This window comes from Olea europaea, chromosome 10 (assembly GCF_002742605.1).
Source record: "Olea europaea var. sylvestris chromosome 10, O_europaea_v1, whole genome shotgun sequence".
In the NCBI taxonomy this organism is placed as follows: domain Eukaryota; kingdom Viridiplantae; phylum Streptophyta; class Magnoliopsida; order Lamiales; family Oleaceae; genus Olea; species Olea europaea.
This window is the reverse complement of record NC_036246.1, coordinates 11,182,571-11,208,996: the sequence shown is the minus strand read 5'-3', so window position 1 is coordinate 11,208,996 and position 26,426 is coordinate 11,182,571. Positions and strand designations below refer to the sequence as shown.

The following is a 26,426-nucleotide window of genomic DNA, read 5'->3' as shown; positions in this document are numbered from 1 at the left end:
GAATATAACAAATAAATAGAATATTATCTCATTCTAAAAGATAAACTCAATAGAGAAAATACAAAGAAGTGTCTATTTTGCATTCCGCTTTGTGCCATAATTCAGTTATTTTCGCAATGGAAAAAATTATTATGCATTAAATATACATTCATATGATAGACTACGGTGACAAGAATTTATTCTGTGTGATTAGGACTTTTAACCAAAGCATTGAATATCAATGCAAAAATGACTTGCAAATTTAAACAAAAAAGAGTATTGACCATCTCAAGATTTATTTAGTACATGCAACTAGATAGATGTTGAGAATCTACTTAATTATAAGTTCAATTTTCATGTAGGATCTGTTTCGTGTTTAGACATAAACTATAATAGAAATTATACATTTCTTTGATTTTGCAAACTCATTTGTTTTTTTTTTCGTCTGAACAATCTTGATTTACCACTCACAGTTGTTCAATTGTTCAGCTTCCAATAAAATTTGAAACAGAGAACAAGATTGTAAAAAGAACTAAGGATGTGTTTGATAGGATGGAAATGGAATTGAAAAATGGAATTGGAATTGAATTTTCCTACTTTAGGTGGTTGATACAATTTTTTTTCATGGAATTCGAATTCTAGGTTGTCTTGAAATTTGAAATTTTTGTTGGTTTTCCTACTTTTTTTAAATTTTTTTTTTTTTTTTTTTTTTTTTGCAATGGAAACAAATTCTAAGAATTATTGTAAAAAAAATATTTCCCTTTAAATAACAATTTTCATGTAAAACAAAATCAAACGAACACCAAAAGATAGATGATTTTCTTAAATTTTTTTATTTTTTTTTGTTGGCAATGGATACAAATTTAATCTCCAATAATAGTAAAATCTATCTCTTTAATTGACAATTTTCATATAAAACAAAACCAAACGAATACCAAAAAATACTTTTATTTCAATATTTTCCACGTGAAAAATTATACCAATCAAACACAATAATTTACAATTCTCGGGAAAACAATTCTAGGCAATTCAATTCCCTGAAATTCGTTTTCTAGACAATTCAATTCCATCTTTGCAATCAAACGGAACCTAAGGTTTACTTATCTTGTGCTAGCAAGAGGAATGAAAATTCTCTACAGTTTTCTAACCCTTGCTACTTATTTATATAAGTCCAAACAGATTTGGCATGTTTACTATCCTGACCCAGTATTTAATTAACACATTTAATTAAATTTGGTCCATGAATTAATTAATCTAATTAACTAATTCGGGCATATAAATAAGCAACACAATTAATTAATTTATCAAACACATGTTAAATTAATTAATTGATAAATTACAATCTTCTAGTTCTCTTTTTGTGTGCGACTCATCAGGTTTTCAATCACGATACTTAACGACATAAATTAATCAATTCTCATTCGTTGTTCCATATTCACATCTAGCAATATGTCAGAGCAATACATGTGATGCGAAATGTCACGTGTTATAATAAAATCAAACTTGTTCGTTTACCGTAAAACTATAATTCATTCATCAATATGATCCAATCAATTACGAGACTAGTAACTGTCATGTGCCTTGTACGAATTTTGTATTTATCATACTTTTATTAGGGTATGGATTTTAGTCTTTTACAATGTTTTTGAAGCAATATCTAGAAATGTTTCCATGATCTACGAAAATAATTGCAAATTATTTTTACAATTGTATAACAATATTTTGTTGAATAAGAAATATATGAGGTTTGTAAAAACTATTTTGCTTGTATTGTTGACATTTAATGTTTGAAAGTGTTTGACAGTATTGATATGATTGAGTTGAACCTGAAAATCTTGTGTAACTCCAAATAAGTTGGAAAATACTTGCATTGGAAAATTAAAGATAGAGCACAAAGTTTATTACATAATAACAGTAATTTATAGAGAATCATTATCCCATACGTTGTGTACCATCAACATTGGGAGTTCGTTATAGCAGGTCAAACGCTCAAACAGGTTTTGTGAAAAGTCATGGATTCTAAATTTGGGTAGATGTTTTTACTGAATCTTGGTACATACTAAAAAGGTAAAATAAAAATTAGTGAAAAAGGGAATTTAAAATTATGGAAACGTGAGTAAAAGAAAACTTACAATTTTGTATTTTGAGAATAAAAAAATGAAAAAAAGGCGGTTATGAAATTGAATTTTTAAATGTGTTTTTTGTTGAAGATGAAATTGATTTTACTTTTTTATGCTAATTGTTATATATATATATATATATATATATATATATATATAGTGTGACAAGAAGACTTATTATGATTGTTTAAAAAAATTTCAACACCAAATAATGAATCTATACTCTTCAACTGCTAATTTGGTAAAGAATTAGATCAAATAGTAAACCATGTGAGTGTTTTTGGAAAAAACCAACTTCAAAAGTTTTTACATTTCAATTATTTGTATGTATAGTACAATCAATAATTTCGCGTTTGAACAATAATTGTTGTTAATTTTTTACATTTTCCTTTTGTTGTTCCTTTCCCTCTTTATAGGTTTTACTTTTTTATTTTTTATCTTTTCCATTATGTTTAGATGTTTTTGTTGTTTAGCAATGATTCTTTCCTTTTTAATTTTTGGGATTTTTTTTGTGGTATTATATTAAAGTTCTTGTAGTTATATTTTTTATTAAATTTAATGCATATTTTTAACTAACAAAATAAACAAATATTAGTCTCCTCACAAATTGTACAATTTGTGCGGAGTCTCTGCACAAGTGCGAACTCCGCACAGTATGGAGTCTCCACAAATTGTGCGGAGACTCTGCACAAAATGTGCGATCGCACATTCTGTGTGGAGTCTCCGCATCGCAAAAGTGCGAACTCCGCACAATACGGAGTCTTTGCACAAATTGTGCAGAGAAGTGCGGAGACTTCGCACATTTGTGCGAAGACTCCGCATAGTGCGGAAGCCTCAAAATTCTCTAGACTAACCTTACATTACATTTAGTTAACCATGACTATATGATATAAATTTAAGATTAAATAGAGATATTCTATGCATTGTATAAAGTAAACAAGAGTGCAGTAGTAGTTCTAGAAATTTCACAAGTCAATAATTAATTTCCAAAAAATATAGTTAACTTTATAACTACCATACAAAAAATACTTACTAATACCCCATCAGCCTCAACACAAACTATACGGAGTCTGCACATTTTTGTGCGGAGTCTCTACACAAATTGTGCGGAGACTCCACACAAGTGCGAACTCCGCACAGTGCAGAGTCTCTATACAAAAATTGTGTGGAGACTCCACACACTCCGCTAAACATTTTTAATCTTTTTTGTTCATTTAAATTAGTAAATAAAACGAAACTAAAAATAGGTAAATGCATTTTGTTTACTTTTTTGTTACTAATTTTTTTGAGAAATTTGATTTGTATACTTTTTTTAGTGTATTTTTTATTAGCTTAATAATTATTATTAATGATTATTTTTTTAAAACATTCTATATAAATAAACTAAACATAACTGTATATAAAAAAATGGATCAAAGAAAAGAAAACAAATGCACACTTATCAAGTAATGATACCGATTAAAAAAATAAAGAAAATCTCTCCATACAGTTAGGAGAGTTTTTTTTTTCTGTCAATGACAAAATCTTAACTATAATCACAAAAAACATATAGCATTGGAAAATAGCTCCAAGAATATGGATAAACCAAAATCAATTGTTTTAAGAAGTGATTCTTCTCCTCCTTCTATCAATAAGCAGGGAATTTTACAATGCATAGCCCCAAAGAATGACAAGCTTCCACCATGTAAGTAATGAAATAAAGTGAAAATTGATAATCTACCTCACAGAAAGAAGCTTCCCCCATGAGTCCCCAGCAAGTAATTTCAATTGCCTTTTTTTTTTTTTTTTAGTTTATTCTTCTTCTTTTTTCTTTTTTTATTCTCTATAGTTTTCTTCAACTTTAAACTATCAAACTATTTGGTTATTTATTTTTTTTAATTTACCATATTCTTTTCACCTATTTGACTAACCACATTGAGGAAATAACAATGGGCTAAAACTACTATTTACCTTTCAACAACAGAAATGAAAATAAAAAAACCAAAATCATTAAAAATTCAAAATCCAAACTCACCAACTTGAATGGCCAAAAACCTGGGCTTTTTTCCAACCTAAACGATCCATTGTAATTACATCATCTTTTACTTGCCTCGTAAAACAAAATAAAATCCTTAATCTTTCGAGAATAATACCCTTTAAAAAAATCTACCTAGAACCACACAGTAAAATCAAACCAACATATATTCAATTCATAGCAAAATCTATATTTACTTACCAAAAACCCTTGTTTCAATAATTTTTTTGATTGTTCTATGATGGAAAGCCTCTGTAAAAGAAAACAAAAATAAATGGTTAAAACTTCTAGAATGTCAACCACCAAGATGACGAAATTAAAGGAAAACAAAATAGAAAAAAGAGAAGAAGAAATGAATCGACGAAAGGAAAAGTTGTACGGTCGTGGTCGTGGTCGTGGAGAATGAAGGAAATAAGCATGGGAGGTTGTTTTGAGAAATGGAGGAAGTCGGATGGTTACGTGAAGAGGAATGATGCGTGATGGAAATAAGAAGACCAAAAAAACGTCATTTTACATTTCGTACAGTAACATGGGATTCATTTACTGTTCAATCAACAGTGTCATCTCCTTCCCATTTTTATAAGAAGTTAGATATGGAAGTATATCAATCTCGATTATTGATCATATCTTTCATTCCACTATTAAGCCAATATAAGTCGAAAACTCATTTTCAACTTGTGGATACACTTTGGCCAAGGATTTATTTATCAACTTAATTGAATGAAATGCAAATAATAATCTCTTACTATTTAAGAAAGATGAATCATCTATTGGTCATTCACAACATTCATATGATTCTTAACATATCCGAACGATATTGTATTAGCGGTCCTTGACAAAGCAACATCCAATACCGTCAAAGTATGACTGTCCTCATACAAGACACTATGACGACCTCGAGTCAAAGGACCAATTTTACTACCGAGCGTTAGATATTAATCACTGACACTCAAATAGTTATCTATGTGAAATTTTTTAGCGGGTCTCCAATATTTTGTTTTATAACAAAACATCCGAGTGTTCGTTCAAGTGTTACCATACTTTAGCTTGTGAGATTAGCTACTTACTTCACAAGTAAGAAATGTCACATGTGATGGTCTATCAGTAATAACGATATCTGTATCTCGTCATTACTTACGACCATGGAGGATTTAAAATTCAATCATAGGTAATTTGCATCTCATAATCACAACTCCTTGTAATTAACAAATTACTAAGATTTGAGTCTACGGATCCCGTTATTTGATTCAATTGAATATTAATTAAATAATAGATCTGCCATAAATCGCATCAATGATATATTAAAAGTGTTTACGTCATTTCTTTGTATTATATCTTTGATGAGATTATACCGCCTTAATACGAGTTTGGATCACCGATGAGACCTTAGTTCTTTCGCTTATGTGATGACTCTATTGTTATCACAATACAATGACATGCGATCAACAATGTTAAGAACCACTCCAAGTTCATTAATGAACATCTTGATCCATACTGTAACTCCTCGTTGCTTCTAAAGCAATCATGTATTAGGTTTCTGTTATTGAACCAACGGTTGTTTCACGTTTGGAACCTTTCACACACCGCTTAAGAGAACCAATTTTTCCATACAAAATCTTCTCAAGATTTTATCTATGTAGATTAAGATGAGTTAAGCAATCTTCTAGATCCATATCTGAAGATCAAGTTGATTCTCTCATATCGTTCATGAATAAATCTTTTAACAACTATTATTTCAATGATTAAAACATATTAATGTTGTTTTCTATCAATAATATGTCTTACATATAATATTAGAAATGTGACAATGCTCCCATTTTCTTCTTGTAAACACATAATTCGTCTTCATATTTGATAAAATCAAACCTTTTGATTTTTCGATCAAATCAAAGATTTCAACTCCAAGAGACTTGTTTTAACCCATAGTCATGGTATGTGACCAAAATTCGAATAGATTTCAACATAGCTACAGGCGAAAGGTTTCATCAAAGTCAACACTTGCCTTCATTTGTAACCTTTTACTACTAACCTTGCTTTGTATGTACGGATATTCCCATCCATGTCGATCATTTCCTTGTAGGCCATTTACAACATATGAGTCTCATCCCATCAGGACGATCGACCAAGGTTCGAAGCTTGTTTTCATACATTGAGTTCATTTCGAATTTCATGGCCTCCTGACATCTATTTGAGTCGACACTTGACTCTACTTCTACGTAGTTAGTATGTTCATTATCATTGATTAATAATACTTGATTAGTAATCGTAGATTCGTACCTTCTTGAATGTCGAATGATCCTACTATATTTAAATGGAGCTGTCATGTCCTCAGGAGTCTTTACATCCTGATCAAGAGTATGTCTCTCGTCAGGTGTGGAATCAAACTCAAATTCATCTACTTGATTAACTATATATGTGGACTCTTGAACTCATTCAAGTTTTATTATCTCAAAATAAACATCTTTCTCTAAGAAGACGATATGTCATGAGACGAAAAACTTTATTCTCAATGGGTTAATAGAATTGATATCAAGATATCTGTTTTGGATATCCTACAAATATGTATTTATCGGATTTAATCTCAAACTTATCCGATTCAATGAGTTTCAAATAAGCGTTACAGTTTCAAACTTTCATATAAGAAAAATTGAGACTATTACCTTTCCATAGCGTGTACGGAGTTCTGTTAACCAACTTAAATTAGATATGATTTAGTGTGCAGTACACTGCAATCAGTGCATGACCCCAAAATGATTTTGAGAGATTTGCATGGCTGTTATTAATCGCACTATATCTAATAGTTTACGATTCCACTTTTCAGATACACCACTATATTGCAGTGTATATGGAGGAGTCCACTGCAAGAGAGTCTTATTCTCTCTTAGATAATCCAGAATTTCATTTTTAAGATATTCTCATCTCGATTGGATCTTAGTGTGGGGATATCTTTACCTATTTGTTTCTTTATTTCTACCTTGAATCTATTGAATATTTCAAGAGCTTTATGCTTGAATTTCATCAAATATACATGTCCATCTCCAAAATAGTCATCAGTAAATGTGATGAAATAAGAGAAACTTTATCTAGTATTAATTGACATGGGTCTACATGCATCACTATATATTAGACCAGTAAGCCTGCAGATATTTCTCTCTTTCAAGTTGATCATTGTGTTTAACATGCATGATTTGCACTTGTCAAATGATTCAAAATCAATTGACTCCAATTATACATTCTATGTAATTTTGGAATTACATTTCATCTTATACCTCTTATCTTCTATACTCATTATAGAATGCTTAGTGTTTAGAATATAAATGTTGTTTTGTAATTTACCATAACCATTAAGATCTTAATCAAGATAAGCTAGAATAATAATTGTTCTTAACATTAAAATTGTTCATGTCCGAATATGAAATTCATTTTAATGTTCCAACTTTGGTGGGAACAAAGCAACATTTCTTTACTTTCAATACTAAGCCAAAAGGCTACGACAAGAAGTATACTCCTATATGCAATGCAGCAACCTTTGCTCATCTTCAACATGGAGGTAAACTTCTCCCTTTTGCAGTGGTCTATTTATATTTAATTTTCCCATATTTGTAAATATATGAGATTCACATCTGGTATCAAATACCTAAGAAACTCACGAAATTGACGTAAACCTTGCAATATTTCTTCCATTGACATTTCATTCTATAATAAAAGCAATGGTCATTAGATTTGATATTATCCTTCGGTTTGATCGTATTAGCCATATTGGATGTTTTCCCAAAGCCCCTTTTATTTTCTCTTAATATCCTTAGTGAAATCAATGGCTTGCCCACTATTAACTTTGATATTTGACTCAATAGTTTTAAGCATGTTCAGCAACTCAATGAGTGTGCATTTGAGTTTATGCATATCATAATTAATAATTGGTATGAATAACTCTATGACAGAGATTGTAGAACTAAGTCAATACTTAGTTCCTGGTTCATGATTGAACTTAATTGAGACAACTTCTCAATGTCGATTATCTTCAGTACATGAGCATTGACTGAAAATTCCTCTGTCACTTTGCATCAGTATAGTTGTTTGGAATTCTTTTATCATTCCACACATGATTATTATCATACAAGTCTTTGAAATGAAAAATTATACGTTAGCATCTATACTTTCAAGTTGCTTTTGTAACTTAGTTGATGTAATGCAAACATCATATATATTGCAGTACTATTGTCACCACTGTCTTATTATAGCAACCACTTATTCCTTAATTGAATCATCACCAGGTGTCTCTGGAAAGGACTATTTAAGGACAACTTTCTCATGTCTTAGAATAATTCTCAAATTGAGGTGCCAATAAAAAAGATTTAATTTGGTTGTTGGCATTCAGTATGCCTCTCAAATATATATGGTCACTCAAGATTCAATATAAATGACGAAAAGTAAATGAATAATATATAATACGCATCAATTAATTTAACATGAACTTTTATTAAATTAATTATACTCCCACTATTTAACTCAAATTTATGTTCCTCTCACATAAATTTATAGAATCAATACTTGACTCCCAATGGGCTAGGATCCCATTTGTTATATTGAGATATTGAGTGTACTCAACAAGTCTTAATAAAATATTTTGGTAAATACTATTATCAATTGTGTCTCCATACAACTCTCAGATCATTAACATCTTATATGTTAGCTTAATGTGCCTCTAAATTCATCTCCTTGAGCGTGTTCAACAAAAGATAAATTTTAGTTAAGTTAAACCCATTATTAAGAAATATATAATATTTTATAGTATCAAACGTATCCATAATAGACCAACTTTGAGTGTACTTAACAAGTTGAGATCGATTGAGGACTCTAATTTTTCACTATAATGATGCAAGACGAATATTAAATGTGACTTAATATCCATTCTACTAAGCCAGAGTTTATCCATCTTTGATCATTGTCCTCTAATCCATTCATGGATATATTTTTGTTCTACATTCATCATCTTTATATCTAAAACTGAAAAGTCTAGTTCTTCTAAACTATCATAATTGTCTTCAGAATTACTTGTTATTTCTAAATTATCTAATTCTTCATCTGTGTAAATACTATATACTGAGTTTCAAGATCGTTATCAGATAATTCTATTATGTTACATTGTATTTCTTCAATTATCATATATTTAGCTACATTTTCTTTATTTTTATATTTATTTGGGCATTTGTTAGCAAAATGTTTAGAGTCTCCACAAATATAACACTTAGAATCTTTTTTAGGTTTTGATTTTCTAGCATATTTATTATAATTGGGTCTTTTATTTTTATAGTACGTCCTACTTGGTCTAATATTATATTTCTTTTTATTTTGATATTGCCTTTTATATTTTTGTTTTTTTATCTTTTTTATACAATTTTTTCTTTCTTCTTCTATAATCATATGTCTGTGGTGTATATAAATCTGAGCAAAAAGAATAATTTTAATTTCTTTATTTGCTTTCTAGCTACTTCCTCCACACAATATTCTTTCAATTTATTAGTTATAAATTTTATAGTGGCACTAACAGTTATTTCCCTTGTTGGGTTTGACTCTATATCTTTTCTAATTTTATCATTCCATGGTGGCGATATCTTTTTATAAAAATTTTCAAGTATAGGATAATCTAATGCTAATTCTGCTGCGCTTGCTAATCTTTCAAAATCTAATAAAAATAGTTGTATATATTTCATATTATTAATACTTACTTTTTCTAAGTTTTCTAAAACTTTATTTTGTTCATAACTATTATCTCTATTGGGATCAGAACCTATAATTAATTCTCTAATAAAGCTTGTTAAATTCTAGGATTATCTCCTACAGCCATTTGTAATCTAATTTAATCTGGTTTTAGTCTTTTTGTTGTAACGTATACATTTAAAGCAGTCTTTCCTAAATAAGTTTCTAAGTAAGCCCACATTTCTTCTACAGTCATTTGTACAGGTACACTATTATACGCTCTAATTACCGAATTTTTCCATTTAGCTATAGTACTAGGTTTGTCTTGTGGTTTACAATTATTTAACTCTAAGATTAGTCCTTTATCGCTTGCAAATGGTAAACTACATCCTTTTTCCGTTTGTCTTTTTCCTAAATTTTTATATTTTTTATTAGTCCATTCAAAGTCTCCTGCAGGTGGAAAATAATATTTACCTCCTATATCGTATTCTGTATTCATGGGTTCTTTTCTTTTTCCAAATTCTTGATCTGTTTCTATTTTAGCTCTCTTGCTAGTTTCTTTCATCTTGATTTCTATGTCTACTTGATCTTTTTCTATTAACATTTTAGTTTCTATTTCTCTAACTTTTCTAAAATTTCTATAATATTCAATATCTATCTATATATCCAAATTCTTTTTCATCGTCCTCACTTTCATCTTCTTCACTATCTTGGTTTAAGACATTAATTTCGTCTTCACTTTCATAGTCCTCTATTTCAAAATATCCACATTCTGCTTCATTTTCTTCCTCATTATGTTGTGTCTGTTCCGTTTGATAATTATAATTTCCAAATCTAATACTTAAAGTCCCATTACTATTTTTGTACATAATATTATTTTCTGGTACTAATATTGGTTTTTGTAGAAAATTTTCTAAGTTCCAATCTAATCCTGCATATGTTTCTAAAGAAAATTGCTTTGCTGTGATAGCTTTTATACATTTTTGTCTCAATAATGTAATTATTTGATTATTTTCTAATTTATAATTAGTACAACCATTTTCACTAAGTCTTCCTATGAATCATGTGCAAATTAATAAATTATCTTCATCTCTTTTCATTTGATATCCTTTGTTTTTTATTCCTATTTTAATATCTTTATAGAAATTTTTTATTCTAATTAAATAATCTGGCGTAAAATCTACTATTCCGACTTTATTATTTATATCTAATTCTACGCTTTCTAATAATCATTACTCTATATTTGTGAACTTGCTATCATATAAAAACACTAATACTTTAGCTCCTAAATTTTCTTTATAAAGCCCTTTTACTCCTCTTATTATTAATTCTAAATAAGTTTGTTGAAAATTTTTATTAACGATTTCTTTATAAGATTCTTTTTCTATTAAATGTAGAGATATAAATTGATCTTCATGTGTACAAGAAACATATATTTCTCCATAATGCTAATATATTAAAGATTAGCTAAATAAATTTCCTCTTTTATATATGTCTAAAGCTTTCACTAATTTCAATTTATTCTGTCTAAACATTTCTATTTGTTCTTCTATATCTATTAGAGATTCTAGTTATGTTTCAGATTTTGTTTTTCTACTTAATGTTCTTAATAAATGATTACCTACTAATTTACTACTACTAGCTACGATTTGTTTTCCTTTATCCATTATGTATAGATTAACTTAGTTTTCTTAAATCTACTAGGTTATTTAGTTTTACCTAAATCTATTTTTTCTAGTTTATTTATTATATTATCTAAATCTTGTCTATTATCTGTCAACTTTTCTTTTTCTAATACTTTAACTATGCTTTCCAATTTTTCTAAGTTAGGGCTAGATTCCGTTTCTCCTATATTATTAGATTTTCTTTTTAGTATTTCGGCATTTTGATTTTTAATATATTCTAGATTAGTTTCTAAAATCTTTATATTTTTATTTTCTAATAAAATTTCTACTCTTTTATTTGAATTGTTCCTTTCTAAAATTTCTCCTAAATTTACAAGTAAATCTTCAATACTATTTAACTATTTATCTTCACTATGTAAAATATGTCTAAACTTATTATTAAAATTACAGGTTAGAGAAGCTGCTTCTAAGTTATCTTTTCTTTTATAGTTTCCTAAAATTTCTAAATTTAAATACTCTATTCTTTTCATAAACTATATAATTTTTGTATGTTCTAGGCTCTGATACCAATTTTACAGACAAATCTTTCTAGTAAGAATTCAAGAATCTTTGAAATTGTAGACAAACTTTTTCTAATAAGAATTCAAGACTACTTTCAAAGAAAAAGTCTTGCTTCCTAATTAGTATCCTTTCTAGTATGAATTCAAGAATCTTTGAAAGAAAAAGTCTTTTAGCAAATGGTATTTGTCAAAGAAAGAAAATGAAAACACTTTGAAAATGACAAGTAAGAAAATTTTCAACGTAAATTTATCAAGAGCAATTGATTGAAAGTCTATGTAATGATACCAATTGATTGAAAGTCTTTGTAATAAAATTTTTGAAAGAAAAAGTCTATGAAATATTAAAGATTCAAAAATTAGTCTTTCAAATATTAATTTCAAAGACAACGTCTTTTTAAAAGATTTTTGATGTGTTTGAAAAGTTTGAAAAAATTCTACACTAATTTATATTATCTTTGCTACTAAAGTTTAATTATTAAAAATGTCTAACTAATTTTGTTGGAATTTCTTTTATTATTTTCTCTCGTTGTTGTCTTTTTTTACAATCTTTAGGATCTTCTATTAAGAAATTTCGACACTGAGAGATAGAGAGCTCAGTAATTTGCTTCTTGATATGTAAAGAGGGGTCACTTCTATTTATATCTAGAACATATAAAATATGGCTTCCTACAACGACTAATCTTCCTATCTCTCTATTTTCTAAACAAGTATTAATATATTCGTTAAAACTTTCCAATGAACAAGTACGTAAAACAGTGTAATCTAAAGGCACAAAATATTAGAATTTTAAAACGATATGTTTGTAATGACCTTTGAGTACTTTACCGTTCAGCAAATTAATTTCTTCAAAAAAAAATTTAACTCTCTCATAGCTTTTTGCTTGACCTTTTAAATAAGGTTTAAGAATGTAGCCAAAAAGATTTTCATTATGTTTAAAAAGGTTTTAACAAATTCCCATAATTGGAACACGAATCAGCCAAATAAACATCCACCATGCAAATAAACAGATATATAACATAATATAATAGTGTAGACGATTATAGACTTTTACAATCTAGTCTCCTCGGGCCATAAAAAAGACTAGTTGGTCAATTCTTCGGAGATATTGCATTGACTCATACAATACTCCATCTCTATGGTCTCCTCCTCTTCTTGCTTCTTCAATTAGTCCAACTGCAGCTTGTATCCTATACTAGTTGGTATGCAGGCCTAAATGAAATTTGACTTGCAAACCCATAGTAACAATAACAATAACGAACTCGCAAATTCAAAATAATTAAGAGCTCGCAGGCCCATAATAATAGCGGCAATAACGAGCTCGCAGGCCTAAAACAATTAAAAGCTCGCAGGTTTATAAAACGACAAGAATAAAATTAACCATTCAACACCTTCACATAGTCGAGTCCATAATTATCCGCTACTAATACATTTATCATATATATGTACTCCTATATAATATCTAATATTATATAAAAACATGTTTCAAGTTTCTAACAATTAAGATCGTCTAAACTATTTTAGACAAATGGATCGGAATAATAAAATAATTGATTAATCATATTAATCAATTAATTTAGATAGCACGCATATTTTATTAAAATTAAAATTTAATTAAATACCGAATCAGAGTCCAACTCTAATTCCACAATTATAGGGTGAAACTATTTAATTAAATTAAATTTTTAATTAAATATTAAATTAAAGTCCAACTCTAATTTCAAAATTTAAGGCAGTTGAATTTAATTAAAATCAAAATTTAATTAAATAACAAAGTTAGAGTCCAACTCTAATTCCAAGATTTTAGGACAAACTTATTTAATTAAAATCAAATTTTAATTAAATTCCAAATTAGAGTCTAACTCTAATTTTAAGAAAAATTTTAGGGCAAGAGAATTTAATTAAAATCAAATTTTAATTAAATGTCAAATTAAAATCCAATTATAACTTCAAGAATGTATTTAGGTGAATAACAAATTTTAATTTAAGTATTAAATTAGAATTAGAGTCCAACTCTAATTAAATTGAATAAATATTTTAATCAAGGATAACACTCCTAAATATAATAAAATTCAATTTAGGATCAAAGTTCAATATTTAAGTTAAAATCATATTTTAATGAAAATATAAAAATTCGTCAATTTTTTTAAATAAGATTTTAAATGGGTCAAAATTGAAATTTTAGGTCAAATCCATTTGAAAATCAAATTTAAAACCATTTTAATATTTAAATTCAAAACACCTTTTGAAAATTGCAATTTGGCCCAAGTTTAAAAGTAATGGTAGGACCCTCTTTTTACAAAATTGCAGGCGGGTGCCTACAATTTCATAAATTCCAACTCAGGGTCTCCAACAACACAGTCACTTGCCTGAAAACCCTAGAAATAAATAAATAAATAAAATAATTCGCCCCTTCTTTCTCTCGTTGCCCATACCCTTGCGACAGGGGTTGTCCTCACTCAGATGGCAGGGCCGCTTGCATTAATGGCTGCGATGCAGCTGTTACTGTGGCGGCATCACACGCTGCTACAATTAGCAGCGACATCTGACGTCGCCATGAAGCGCTGGGCAGCGCGCTGCCGCCATCACATGGGGCGACGATCGCCCACTTGTTCGATCCTTTTACTTTTTTATTTATTATTATTATTTGTTCGAAATCAGATTTCAAGAAAAAAAAATGAGAATTACATTCTTTTAATGGCTAGAAACAAGAAAAATGACAAAATCAACTTTTGATTGTTCCCAAATATTTAAAACAATTTCTAACAAACACAGAGTGGGCTCTAATACCACTGTTGAGAATATACTTAATCATGCTCAGCGAAAAATAAAATAAATTTCAATTCCCACCTAGGATCTGCTTTGTGTTTAGATAAAAACTGTGATAGAAATTGAACATTTCTTTGATTCTGCAAACTCATTTGCTTTTTTTTTTTTCTTTTCAACAATCTTAATTTGTCACCCATAACTGTTTAATTATCCAGTCTCCAATGGAATTCCATACAGAGAACAAGATTGTAGAGAGAACTATGGTTTACTTATCTTGTGCTAGCAAGAGGAGTGAAAATTCTCTACAGTTCTCTAACCTTAGCCGCTTATTTATATAAGCCCAAACAAACTTAGCCTGTCTACTGACCCGACCCAGTATTCAATTAACATATTTAATTAAATTCGGTCTATGAATTAATTAATCTAATTAATTAATTCGAGCATATAAATAAGCAACACAATTAATTAATTTATTTTACACTTGTTAAATTAATTAATTGACAAATTAGTTCACATTTTGTGTACGACCTATTAAGTTCTCAATCAAAATGTCTAACGACATGAATCATTATTTTGATCCAAGCAAAATTGATAAATTTATTTTGATAAATTAAAACACTATTTTTATTTATTACCAATTCACATTAGTCATCCCAGATTGATATCTAGCAATGTATCATGGTAATACATGTGACAGAAAATGTCACCTGATATGGCAAAACCAAACTCGTTCGTTTACCATGAAACTATAATCCCTTCGTCAATATGATCCAATCAATTACGAGATATGGAAGTGTTTCAATCCCGATTATCAATCATATCTTTCATCCCACTATTAAGTCAATATAAGTCGAAAACTCATTTTCGACTTTTGGGTATATCTTGGCCAATGATTTCTTTATCGATTTAATTGAATGAAATGCAGATCATAATCTCTTACTATCTAAGAGTGATGAATCCTCTGTTGGCCATTCACAACCTTCATACAATTCTTGACATATCCTACGATGCCGTATTAGCTGCCCTTGGCATAGCAACATCTAACACCGTCAAAAGCATGAATGTCCTCATACAAGACACTATAACGACCTCAAGTCAAAGGACCAATTTCACTATCGAACGTTAGAGATTAACCACTAACACTCAAATAGTTATCCATGTGGAATCTCTTAGCGGGTCTTCAATAATTTGTTCTATAACAAAATATCTACGTGTTCATTCAAGTGTTGCCACACTTTAATTTGTGAGATTAGCTACTTACTTCATAAGTTACAAAGATTTGAATCTACGGACTCCATTATTTAATGCAATTGAATATTAAGTAAATAATGGATCCGTCATAAGTCGAATCAATGGTATATTAAAAATGTCTGTCCAAAGTCGATTGGACATATGGCATAACACTTACACTAGATGCACCGCTTAGTATAACAAATAAGATTTGAATTTATTATTATTATTTTCCAATAATGTCTAATTTAACATTTCAAACACACCACCAATATTTATAGCACCCGCATGAATGACTGATCATGCCGGTGCCTAACTCAAAACCTTATACTATAACTCTAGAATTCAGAATTCCTTAAGAAGAACTATACCACTTCCTATATTTGCTAATTCTTGAAGTGATTTGACCAACTATAAGAAAGAGCCAAACGTCCACACCCGATTGACAGATCTGAGAAAAGGTTCCTCACTAGCCCTCATCAGGTTCAAAAAATGCAAACATTCTTCATAATGGAGAACAATTACCTAATATATGAAAACTTGGGAAGTGGGCATGACTCAGAAAAACCATTGAACACTAACTGAACTACCCCTTATAAATTTTTGCCATGGGCTCGTACATTTTCAACAATGAAGGATTTAAAGATGGCTAAAATAGCAGAAATTTGCACTATCTTCGTCATTTCAGCAGCCTTGGCAGCCACTCCTTCAATTGTGGCATCCTTAGTCACCTTTGATTTCGGTGACTCATTAACGGAAGTTGGGAATAATAGCTACCTGCAACTTTCCTTTGCAAAATCTGTTTTACAGGATTGATTATATTGGAGGGAAAGATACAGGGAGATTCACAAATGGAAGAACCATTGGTGACATTATATATATGTAATAAATGCAATAGACCATCTATATTCTTCTTTTCATTATGATTTGTTTGAAATTGCACTGAAAATTTCAACAGTAAAATAAGATTATCTTTTCTCGTCCTATGGAAATTCTCAGCTAGAAAGCTTGGGATTCCCTACCATATCTTCTTTGGCACCAAATGAAGATGCACTTGTAAAAGGAGTGAACTATGCATCTGGTGGAGCTGAAATTCTTAATGACACGGGGCTTTATTTTCTAATCTTCATTTTTCTACAGTTCTTTAGATTATAATCCGATAACAATTCTTGGCTTCATGTTTCATTATTGTAAGCCTTTTGCATCACAGATACATAGGCTATCATCATTTGATGATCAAATAAAGAATTTCAAGAAGACCAAGGAATCAACCAAGGCTGAAATAGGTGAAGAGGCAGATAATAAGCTGTGCAACAAGGCAGTTCATTTCATTGGATTAGATATGGTTGCCAACCTAAAGAATATAGACCTTTTTTTGTGTAAACTTGTCAAGTAAAAGTGCAGAGCTCTAGTCAACACTGTCTCTTCTAGTTAAGAAATGTTCCTATTCTAACATTTCCTCTTCAACGAAATCTTTCAGGTAGCAACGACTACGTCAACAACTTTCTTCTACCCCTTTCTAGTAGATGGTCAACAATACATACATGACGAGTTTGTGGGACTCCTAATCTCAACCTTAGGTAAACAACTCACTATAAGAAAATCTTCCAATCAATTAGAAAAATCAAATTGTTCCATCAAAATGCTGGAAATCAATAAAAATGCAAATCATATAAAAACCTGGGACATTATTTTGATTACTAATTAGCTGCAATTTCTTGAATCTGTTGTATCAGAGGCTTTACCAACTTGGTGCGCAAAAGATGATCTTCCAAGGTCTTGGCCTACTTGGCTGCATCCCATCCCAGAGGTTAAAAGCAAGTTGAGCACAATGCCTAAATCAAGTCAATCTATGGGTACATCAATTTACCTCCAAAGTAGAGAAGCTAATTGCCAATCTACATCGACATATCCCATTTGCACAGTTAACATTCGTAGATATTTAATGATCAGTTCTTGATTTAATCGAGAACCCTATTGCATATGGTAAGGGTTTATAAAATCGTATGTAATTGAAATATACCACATACATATTAAGATGAAAATATAGACCAATTCATAAGAGTTTGGGATTACATCTTAAAATGTCACCTTACAAAAAGTAGTAGGCCAAATTTTTATATGTTGTTCTGTGTTTTCAACTTCATCTCTTAACAATACATACACAAAACCAACATAATCATAAGTTGAGCTGATTTTAAATTTTACTAAACTTGGAGGCATTTGTATACCTAACTTAAAGGTGGACAAGAATCATAGCGAATATGTGTTTTAGGACGTTTTCCATCCTTCAGATGCTGTAAATGAAGTCCTTGCAGGAAAACTCTTCACTAAGTTTTTTTTGTCGTTCCTTCAGCTGCTCCATTAGCATCCCCTTAACAGTTTTTGAGCACTAAATAAATTTAAGCCTGTAAATAAAACATATTACACAAACATAGGATTTATTAGCAGATGATGGCATGCTAAGGAAACTTTGCCTCCAATCTTTGATAGACAGTTCCATATACAATGATAATATGATCAATGATCAAATGAGATTTTAAAGGTAGAATTTCTAGATCTTGTAATCCAACTTTCAGTTCAATATATTCTAAGGATATCGGTACATTGTGTTGAACATCGGATATGAATAATATTTGTGAGTTGTTCCATCAAATACTATGTCACGCACTATAATGAAAACAGGAAAGAAGGTAAAAAGAAATATTATATTCCATTTAAATAAAGCTTGTACAGTACATGGTATATATAGTATAATAAATGAGTTAGTATCACTGTGATTATGACACGTCCACTAACTACATAACAAAGTGCTCTATGATTGCAATATGTGTACATCTACAAATAATAATTTACAAACAGATTTGCAAGTCTCGGCAGGGTTTGTTATCTGCTAATATCGTCTCGCAAACGAAGGGTGATAGGAACAAGAACCCTTAGGTTATGTTTCAGTCGAGTAAAATGTTGAACAGCAAGAGGTTTGTGAGAATGTCTGCAAGTTGATCAAATGCAGGAACATGATGGACAGCTAGAGTGTTATTAAGAACTCGTTCCCTGCCAAAGTAGAGATCAAGCTCCAAATGTTTCATACAATAATATAAGACTGGATAGCATTGGGAGCCATCGTGCTCAAAATATTTCACCAGATGACTGGAATTTTATTTTGATAGATTTGGAGCTCCTTAAGTAAAGATTGCAACCAAATTAATTCAGAAGTGGCGTTAGCTAAGCTACGATATTCAGCTTCAGTACTTGAGCAAGAAACGATAGATTGTTTCTTTGAGCTCTAGGAAACTAGATTATCCCCAAGAAATAAGCAGTAACCAGAAGTGAACGGCGATCATCTAAGTCCCATGCCCAATCAGAATCTGAAAATCCATGAAGATATAGATTATTAGACTTGAAGAAGTGGAGACCATGATTTGCAGTACCACAAAGATATTGAAGAATGCGTTTGACTACCTTCCAGTGTGCTTTAAGGCATAAATTGGCACACTTTATTTACACAGTATGCTATTTCAGGCCTAGTAATTGTTACATGTTGCAATACCCCAACAGTGCTTCGATATAAAGTTGGATCCACAAATGGATCGCCATTAGAGGAAGTGAGGGACAAAATTGCCACCATGGGAGTTAGTTTCGATTTAGCATTACTCATCTTAACTCTATCGAGGAGATCTTTGATATACTTCTCTTGAGACAACAATAGACTACCAGTAGTAGTATGCTTTACCTCTATCCCTAGAAAATAATGAAGAATGCCCAAGTCTTTCAAGGAAAATTCAGAGTGCAGACAAGTGATCTGAGACTCGATTGCTAGACTACTACTCCCAGTAATTAATATATCGTCTACATATACAAGGACATAGATACAAAGTGTAGCATTGCATTTGATAAAAAGAAAAGTATCCGCTCGAGAAGCATTAAAACTAAGAGATAAGAGATAAGTCTTCGAACAATCAAACCACGCCCGAGGGGCTTGTTTTAACCCATACAAAGCTTTATTGAGCTTACAGACCAATCTATCATTTGGTGCAGGAGCTTCAAATCCAGGAGGCTGAGCCATGCATATATCTTTATGCAATATGTCATTAAAGAATGCATTATTTACATCAAGTGGCGTACCTGCCATCCAAGAGAAATAGCAATGGACAGAACCACACATATGGTTACTTGTTTCACCACAGGACTAAAAGTATCTGTGTAATCAAAGCCGAGAACTTGATGGTAACCTTTTGCAACCAGTCACGCCTTATATTAAGAGATAGAACCATCAGGATTTCTCTTCAGTTTAAAAACCCATTTGCAGCCAATCAACTTTCTATCTGAGGGCAAAGAGACTAAGTTCCAAGTGTTATTGCTAATTAATGCAGCATATTCCTCATGCATTGCCATATTTCACTGAGCACATTTGAGGGCTTCTTTGAAAGAGTTTGGTATACTATTTTGTAGGTCGGTAGTGAGGAGAACTTTAGGTTTAAAATTCCAGCCTTGGATCGAGTGACCATGTGATGAGTATTGATAGGTGTTGGAGACATAGATGATGATTCTGACTAGGAAGGTAGATCAATAGGTAACGATTTAGGCTCGGTGGTTGATATGGTTAATTCACTTGGGAATAATGAGGGCATATTGTGTGTTGGAAAGTGATGTGCTAGAGAGTTTTGCTATGAGGAATCACGGTTGGGATCAGTTTTTAGCAAAGACGTAGTAGATGATTGTCCAAGATGAGTTGATTGCATAGCTGGATAAAGGACTGAAAGAGGTTGATCGACACTGGAAATTGTAGAAGACTTTTGTGAAGCATATGGAAAAGTTTTCTCATCAAACACTACATGACAAGATATGAAAACCCTTCCATCAGGTTCTAAGCACTTGTACCCCTTGTGGTTAAGACTGTAATCAATGAATGTACAAGGGGTTGACCGAAAGTTTAACTTTTGTTTGTTATAGGGCCGAAGGCAAGGAAAGCACATGCAGCCAAACACACGTAAAAATGAATAATCATGTTTGGTATACAAGAGCCTTTCCAAATGAGACTGACCACTCAAGACTATAGTAGGTAATCTGTTGATAACATATACGACACTTGAGAAAGCATCATCCCAAAGTTTGAGAGGTAACGAGGCTTGAGCTAAAAAGGTAAGCCACACTCAATAATGTGTCAATGCTTACGTTCAAAGACTCCATTTTGTTAAGACGCATGAGGACAAGAATGTCTGTGAGTTATCCCAGCTAAACTCAAGTACGATGTAAGGGACCGAAACTCACCCCCCCAATCTGTTTGTAGAATTTTGATCTTTTTGTCTAGTTTTAATTCCACTTGAGCTTTGAATCGAAGAAAAACGGGATATAATTCAGACTTGCTTTTAAGGAAAAATATCTAAGTAAATTTAGAGTAAGCATCCACAAAACTCACATAATAGCGATAACCATTAATGGAGGGTGTGAATGCTGGACCCCATAGATCAGAATATATCAAATGTAATAGCTCATGATAAACCACCTCAAAATGAGAGAATGGTAACTTTTTGTTTTTCCCTAATTGACAAGCAAAACAAAATGATAAATCTTCATTCATTTGAACAAGGATTTTACAAGAGGATAGAACCATCCTGACACTTGGAGCAGCGGGTTGACTGAGCTTCATATGCCAGAGGTCTGTAATTTGATTGACTCTAATATTAGACTTTACTGGACTTGAAATACTGAACTCGAACTAGCACCTACTGACTGTAAAGAAAAGGCAGTAGGACAACTCGACTGACTTTGAATAGAAGAACTCAAGGACGACAATTGAGATGATGCAAGAGATGCCTTAAATAGATTAAACTGATACAAATCATTATGTAGCCTCCCTTGGAGTAGCTCCATTCTCATGGCCTGATCCTTTACAAAACACAAACTCGGGTGAAATTCAAAATAAACATGATTGTACGAGCAAATTGGCTAACACTAAACAAGTTCTTTGTAATTTGTGGGACATGCATAAGTTGGACAGAGTATAAACACGAGACGAATTAGGAGAGTTAAAAAAGAAAGAGCTAACATGAGATATTGAGGGACCTTTACCATTACCCACCACAATTTTGCTGCTCCCCAGATATTCATTGCGAATATGCATGTTGTTTAGATCATTGGTCTTGTGATTTGTTGCTCCCGAGTCTGGAAACCACCCATTCTCAGTAAGTAACTCAGGGGATGCCATCATTGTGGCCATTTGAGTAAACCCATCTCCACTTTGATTACCCGAAAGAGTATTAGTATTCCTAGCACCATTGAGACTAGAGAAATGACGGGCCAAAACGATGGTAGCATTTCTGTGCCGTGTGACCTAATTAAGGATGACAATTCTAACTGTTAAAACTGAAAATCGTGGTTAAGCGAACTGATGGTACAATGAAGTGGATATAGTATTTGATTTTAATGACTCGATTCGGGGCGAGGCGGATATGGAATTCGCGTCGTTGTTCTGCCACGAACCATTACCCGTTAAAAAAATAATAATTGGATTTATTGTTTTATATTTGTTATTCATGCACTTTCTTATATTGCTAATTTTTTTCCTCTTTTGTTTGTAAAAAATTTTGCTCCTTCATCATACTTTGGAACTTGTGCAAGGTTTGGTGACGAGAATGTTGACGAAGAGGTACATTTTTTTATTTAAATATTCAGTTAAGACCATTATAGATTATTACTCTACTTACATTTCTTATATACTATATAGAAATCAACTTTAAGTTTTGACGAATCCTAGTAAGAGTTGTGGGGAAGAATAAAGATTGAATATAAATTGAGGTTGAAGCTTTTGATTTATTGAGTAGAAATCAAGTTCTATGCACAAGGATCAAGGGATAAAGATATTGTTTAGTATTGTTTGTTAAATTCGGATTTTGCATTTGAGAATTGAGATATTGTCTACATTTTCATTTGGGATGATGTTTTGCTACATTGGCTTAGTATTATATTTTTGTTTTCATTGACTTTCTTTCATAATTTTTTTTAAAATATTTGATGGATGGACCCATAAAAAATAATATATTTTCGTGGTTATTAACAACTCAAACCGAGGCAAATCGAGATATGAACCGAACCGACTTACGTAGTTAAGGTGCGATTGTGGTATGACTAAGAAATTGGTGTTTCGGTAATAGTTTTAGCCGAACCGTTGCCATACCTAGACCAAATATACCACAAAGTTAACACTGAGGCATGCTATTTCCATTCCATGTTCTGATTCTACCGCGGCTTCTGCCATGTAAGTTCAAATTCTTTCGTGAGGGAATTTTTGACTGCTGTCCCCATTTTTCTTTGACTGGTCTTGAAGTGCCAGATTTATAGTAGGTTGTCACACATCTCCATTTGCGGAATACTGTTCAATCCGATTTTCATGTGTGAGAAAAAATTCAGTTGCATCTTGTAAGAAGTAGGGCTCAACACGTGATGTAACAGAGACGATAACAGATTCATACTCGATTCCCAACCTGGCTAGAACATAGAGTATTTGGTCCTCTGAAATCTTTTCTCCAGCAGAAGTAAGAACATCAGAATATGTGTTCATCTTCAAAAGGTATTCTCGCATTCTCAAACCTCCTTTCTTTTGGGTCTGGAGTTGAAGTTTATGTTGCATAACCTCTGCCTGAGTTCTGGATGCAAACAAGCGTGCAACAATTTTCCAAATATCACTGGCAGTGTTTGATCCCACCATTTGGGCTTGAATACTCTGTCATTGGTGCCAATAACCAAGAAAATATCAATTGGTCTTGACGATGCCAGAAGACATAGTCCAGGTTGACGGACCCTGGTCTACCACTTATGGTTGGAGTGAGTTCTGGTGGACAGACAGCAGAACCATCAATAAATCCTTCCAACCCAAAACCGCGAATACCAGGAAGAACATGCTGTCTCTAAATGAGAAAATTTCCATCATCCAGGTACACAATAGCTAGTTGATTTGCATTATTTATAGGTTAGGCAGGTTGAGATAAGGAGAAATTTGGAGTGGGTTTAGCAGTATTGATCAGATTAAGGCCGGATTTAGTGGTTGGACTTTATTTTCTGAGCTGGAGTTTGGAGACGTCATAATTGCTCTGATACCATATAATGAAATCTGGAAAGAAGGCAAAATGAAATATTATATTCTATTCACATAAAAATTGTACAGTACAAATATATGTATAATAATAATAAAAGAAATTATTATCACCGTGATTATGACATGCCCACTAATTGCCTAACAAAGTGCTCCACGATTGCAACATGTGTACATCTGCAAATAACAATTTACAAATGGATTTGCAAGCCTCAGCAAGGTTTGTTATCTGCTAATGGGCACTAAGAATGCTATAATATGATTTGACACCATAGATATACTTGGTTTTAACTGCCTTTCCACTCAAATTTGAAATCTCTAACAAAAACTATTTCTTTGAATGCGTTGCTCTTTGAATGGAAGTGGAGAGAATGAAAAGAATGGTCATCCAGGCCTTTACTTAATTTTGGAAAACTGCACAATTATTTGTATGAAAGAATTCATATTTTCCTCTACATTTTTTCGATAGCAACCCCACCATTCTACATGTCAAGTGTGAAGGCATTTGGATTCATAATGATAGGTTCGTTTCCTTTAATAATTTGTAACTACAATTTTTAGTTCCTTTGAAAGTTATTCATATTTATGAGATGATAAAATATGGCAAAATATATGTAGAATAGAATTGATTAGCATAGAAATGGACATAACATATTGGTTCACTTAAAGATTGCACTCAAAATACCAAAGGAAGTTATTAATGTTCAAGCAAATTTCAATAATACAATTGTCAAGATCACAAATGTATGGGATCGAACGATTTCTTAGTACCCGACGAGTACTTGTGGATTCAAGGGTAGAAGATAAGAGACACCTTTTGCCTTTCAAATTGCAACAACAAATGTTATTCGTACATTAGTAAATCAAAGTATGCAACAAGCAAAAATCATAATACTCACGTTTTGCATTATTTGAATTTCAAATTACCATAATGAATAGGATGGAATACAAAATAAAACATTTACCAAAAATATATTTTAAAAAATGCCTGATTTTAATAATAAAACTTTAAAGCATGGTTCCCTCTAATTTTCTCATTTAATTATATTCAGTGATTTGTAACAAAATTCTACTTATCTTACTACAATAGTTTATTTTTTATTCTCCAAACTAGGATTTCTTTATCTTCTCTTCACCTAATGGCTCTTTATGCTGAAATGAATTGGAGAGAGAGAGAGAGAGAGAGAGAGAGAGGTGTGCAATGGCTCTAAAAAACATAACTTTTCCCAATATTCTCTGATACAGTTCTCTTTTCTATAATTCTTCTGGTTCTTCTATCAAAAGTATACCCATGAAAACTTAGAAATAATCTCCTTGACTGCTGAATTTTTAAAACTGGACTAATAAAAATTGAAAGAGAGATAACGTTATCGAATTTGAATGGGGAATTTAGCTCTCAGAAAAAGGCCAAAGTTTTCCACATGAGAATACCGACGGAGAGGAAATCCTCACGGATTTAAGCCAATGGAATACACTTAGAATGAGCTTGAAAGAGCCTTCATCTTAACTCTATAGGGGAGAATGAATTACACTCTCAAACCCATAGAGCAAAGATTCATAAAGCCACTCGCAAGCAAATTATAAGTGAGAAAAAATTCCTTTGACCTAAATTCAAGAGGATTCCTAATCAGCCAGCTCTCTTCGGTGTGGTTAAAGCAAATCAATCATCATCGAGCAAAATTCCAATAACCAAAATATCAGAATCACAGAAAATTTTAAATAAATTGAAAAAAGGAAGAATGTGAAACCTACGAGAAAACGCACGAATTCACTGGAAGAAAGAGAAATCTGCGTGTCCATAAGTACCAGTGAACATCTTTGATTTCGCATCTTTTCGTATTTCCTCTGTTAAATTTAACTTAAACAGAGGAAATCATAATAGATGCCAACTGAATGGGAAAAAATTTGGAGACTTTGTAGATTAATTACAGGGGAAATTACAAAAATAGTGAAGACAGAAATACCGAAAATTGTAGAAAAAGATTTCAAAGAAACCACGGCTCATTTGTGAAACTGTGAATTGTGATGCCTAATTTATCGTAGAGGAACTAGGGTTTATGTGGATGCTCCGTATTGGGCTTTCTTGCCGAATTTCCTAGGGTTTATGTGGATGCTCCGTATTGGGCTTTCTTTCCGAATTTGGGCCTCTGCCTATATTTATTATAATAAGATGGAATTTTTATTAACCTTTGTTTGAGCCACATTATTGGAATTAAAATGTATTTTTAAATAGTATATTAATGAAAAATGTATGGTAAAAAATAAGAAAAAAATTTGAATTTACGCGTAATATTATTTTATTGAAATTATGTCAATTCACTATTGAAGAATGTATATATA

The 26,426-nt window shown here is 31.4% G+C and overlaps 1 long non-coding RNA gene and 1 pseudogene across 1 annotated transcript; one reads left to right on the top strand and one right to left on the bottom strand.

Moving 5' to 3' along the window:
- The first annotated feature begins 16,639 nt into the window (after positions 1-16,639).
- LOC111400279 lies at positions 16,640-17,994 on the top strand (annotated as a pseudogene).
- A 697-nt stretch (positions 17,995-18,691) lies between these two features.
- LOC111401211 lies at positions 18,692-26,090 on the bottom strand. Its single transcript, XR_002703950.1, has 2 exons — positions 24,201-26,090; positions 18,692-24,104 (listed from the first exon to the last, which is right to left on the bottom strand). It is a non-coding gene; the product is annotated as an uncharacterized LOC111401211 (long non-coding RNA).
- Between the last annotated feature and the right edge of the window lie 336 nt (positions 26,091-26,426).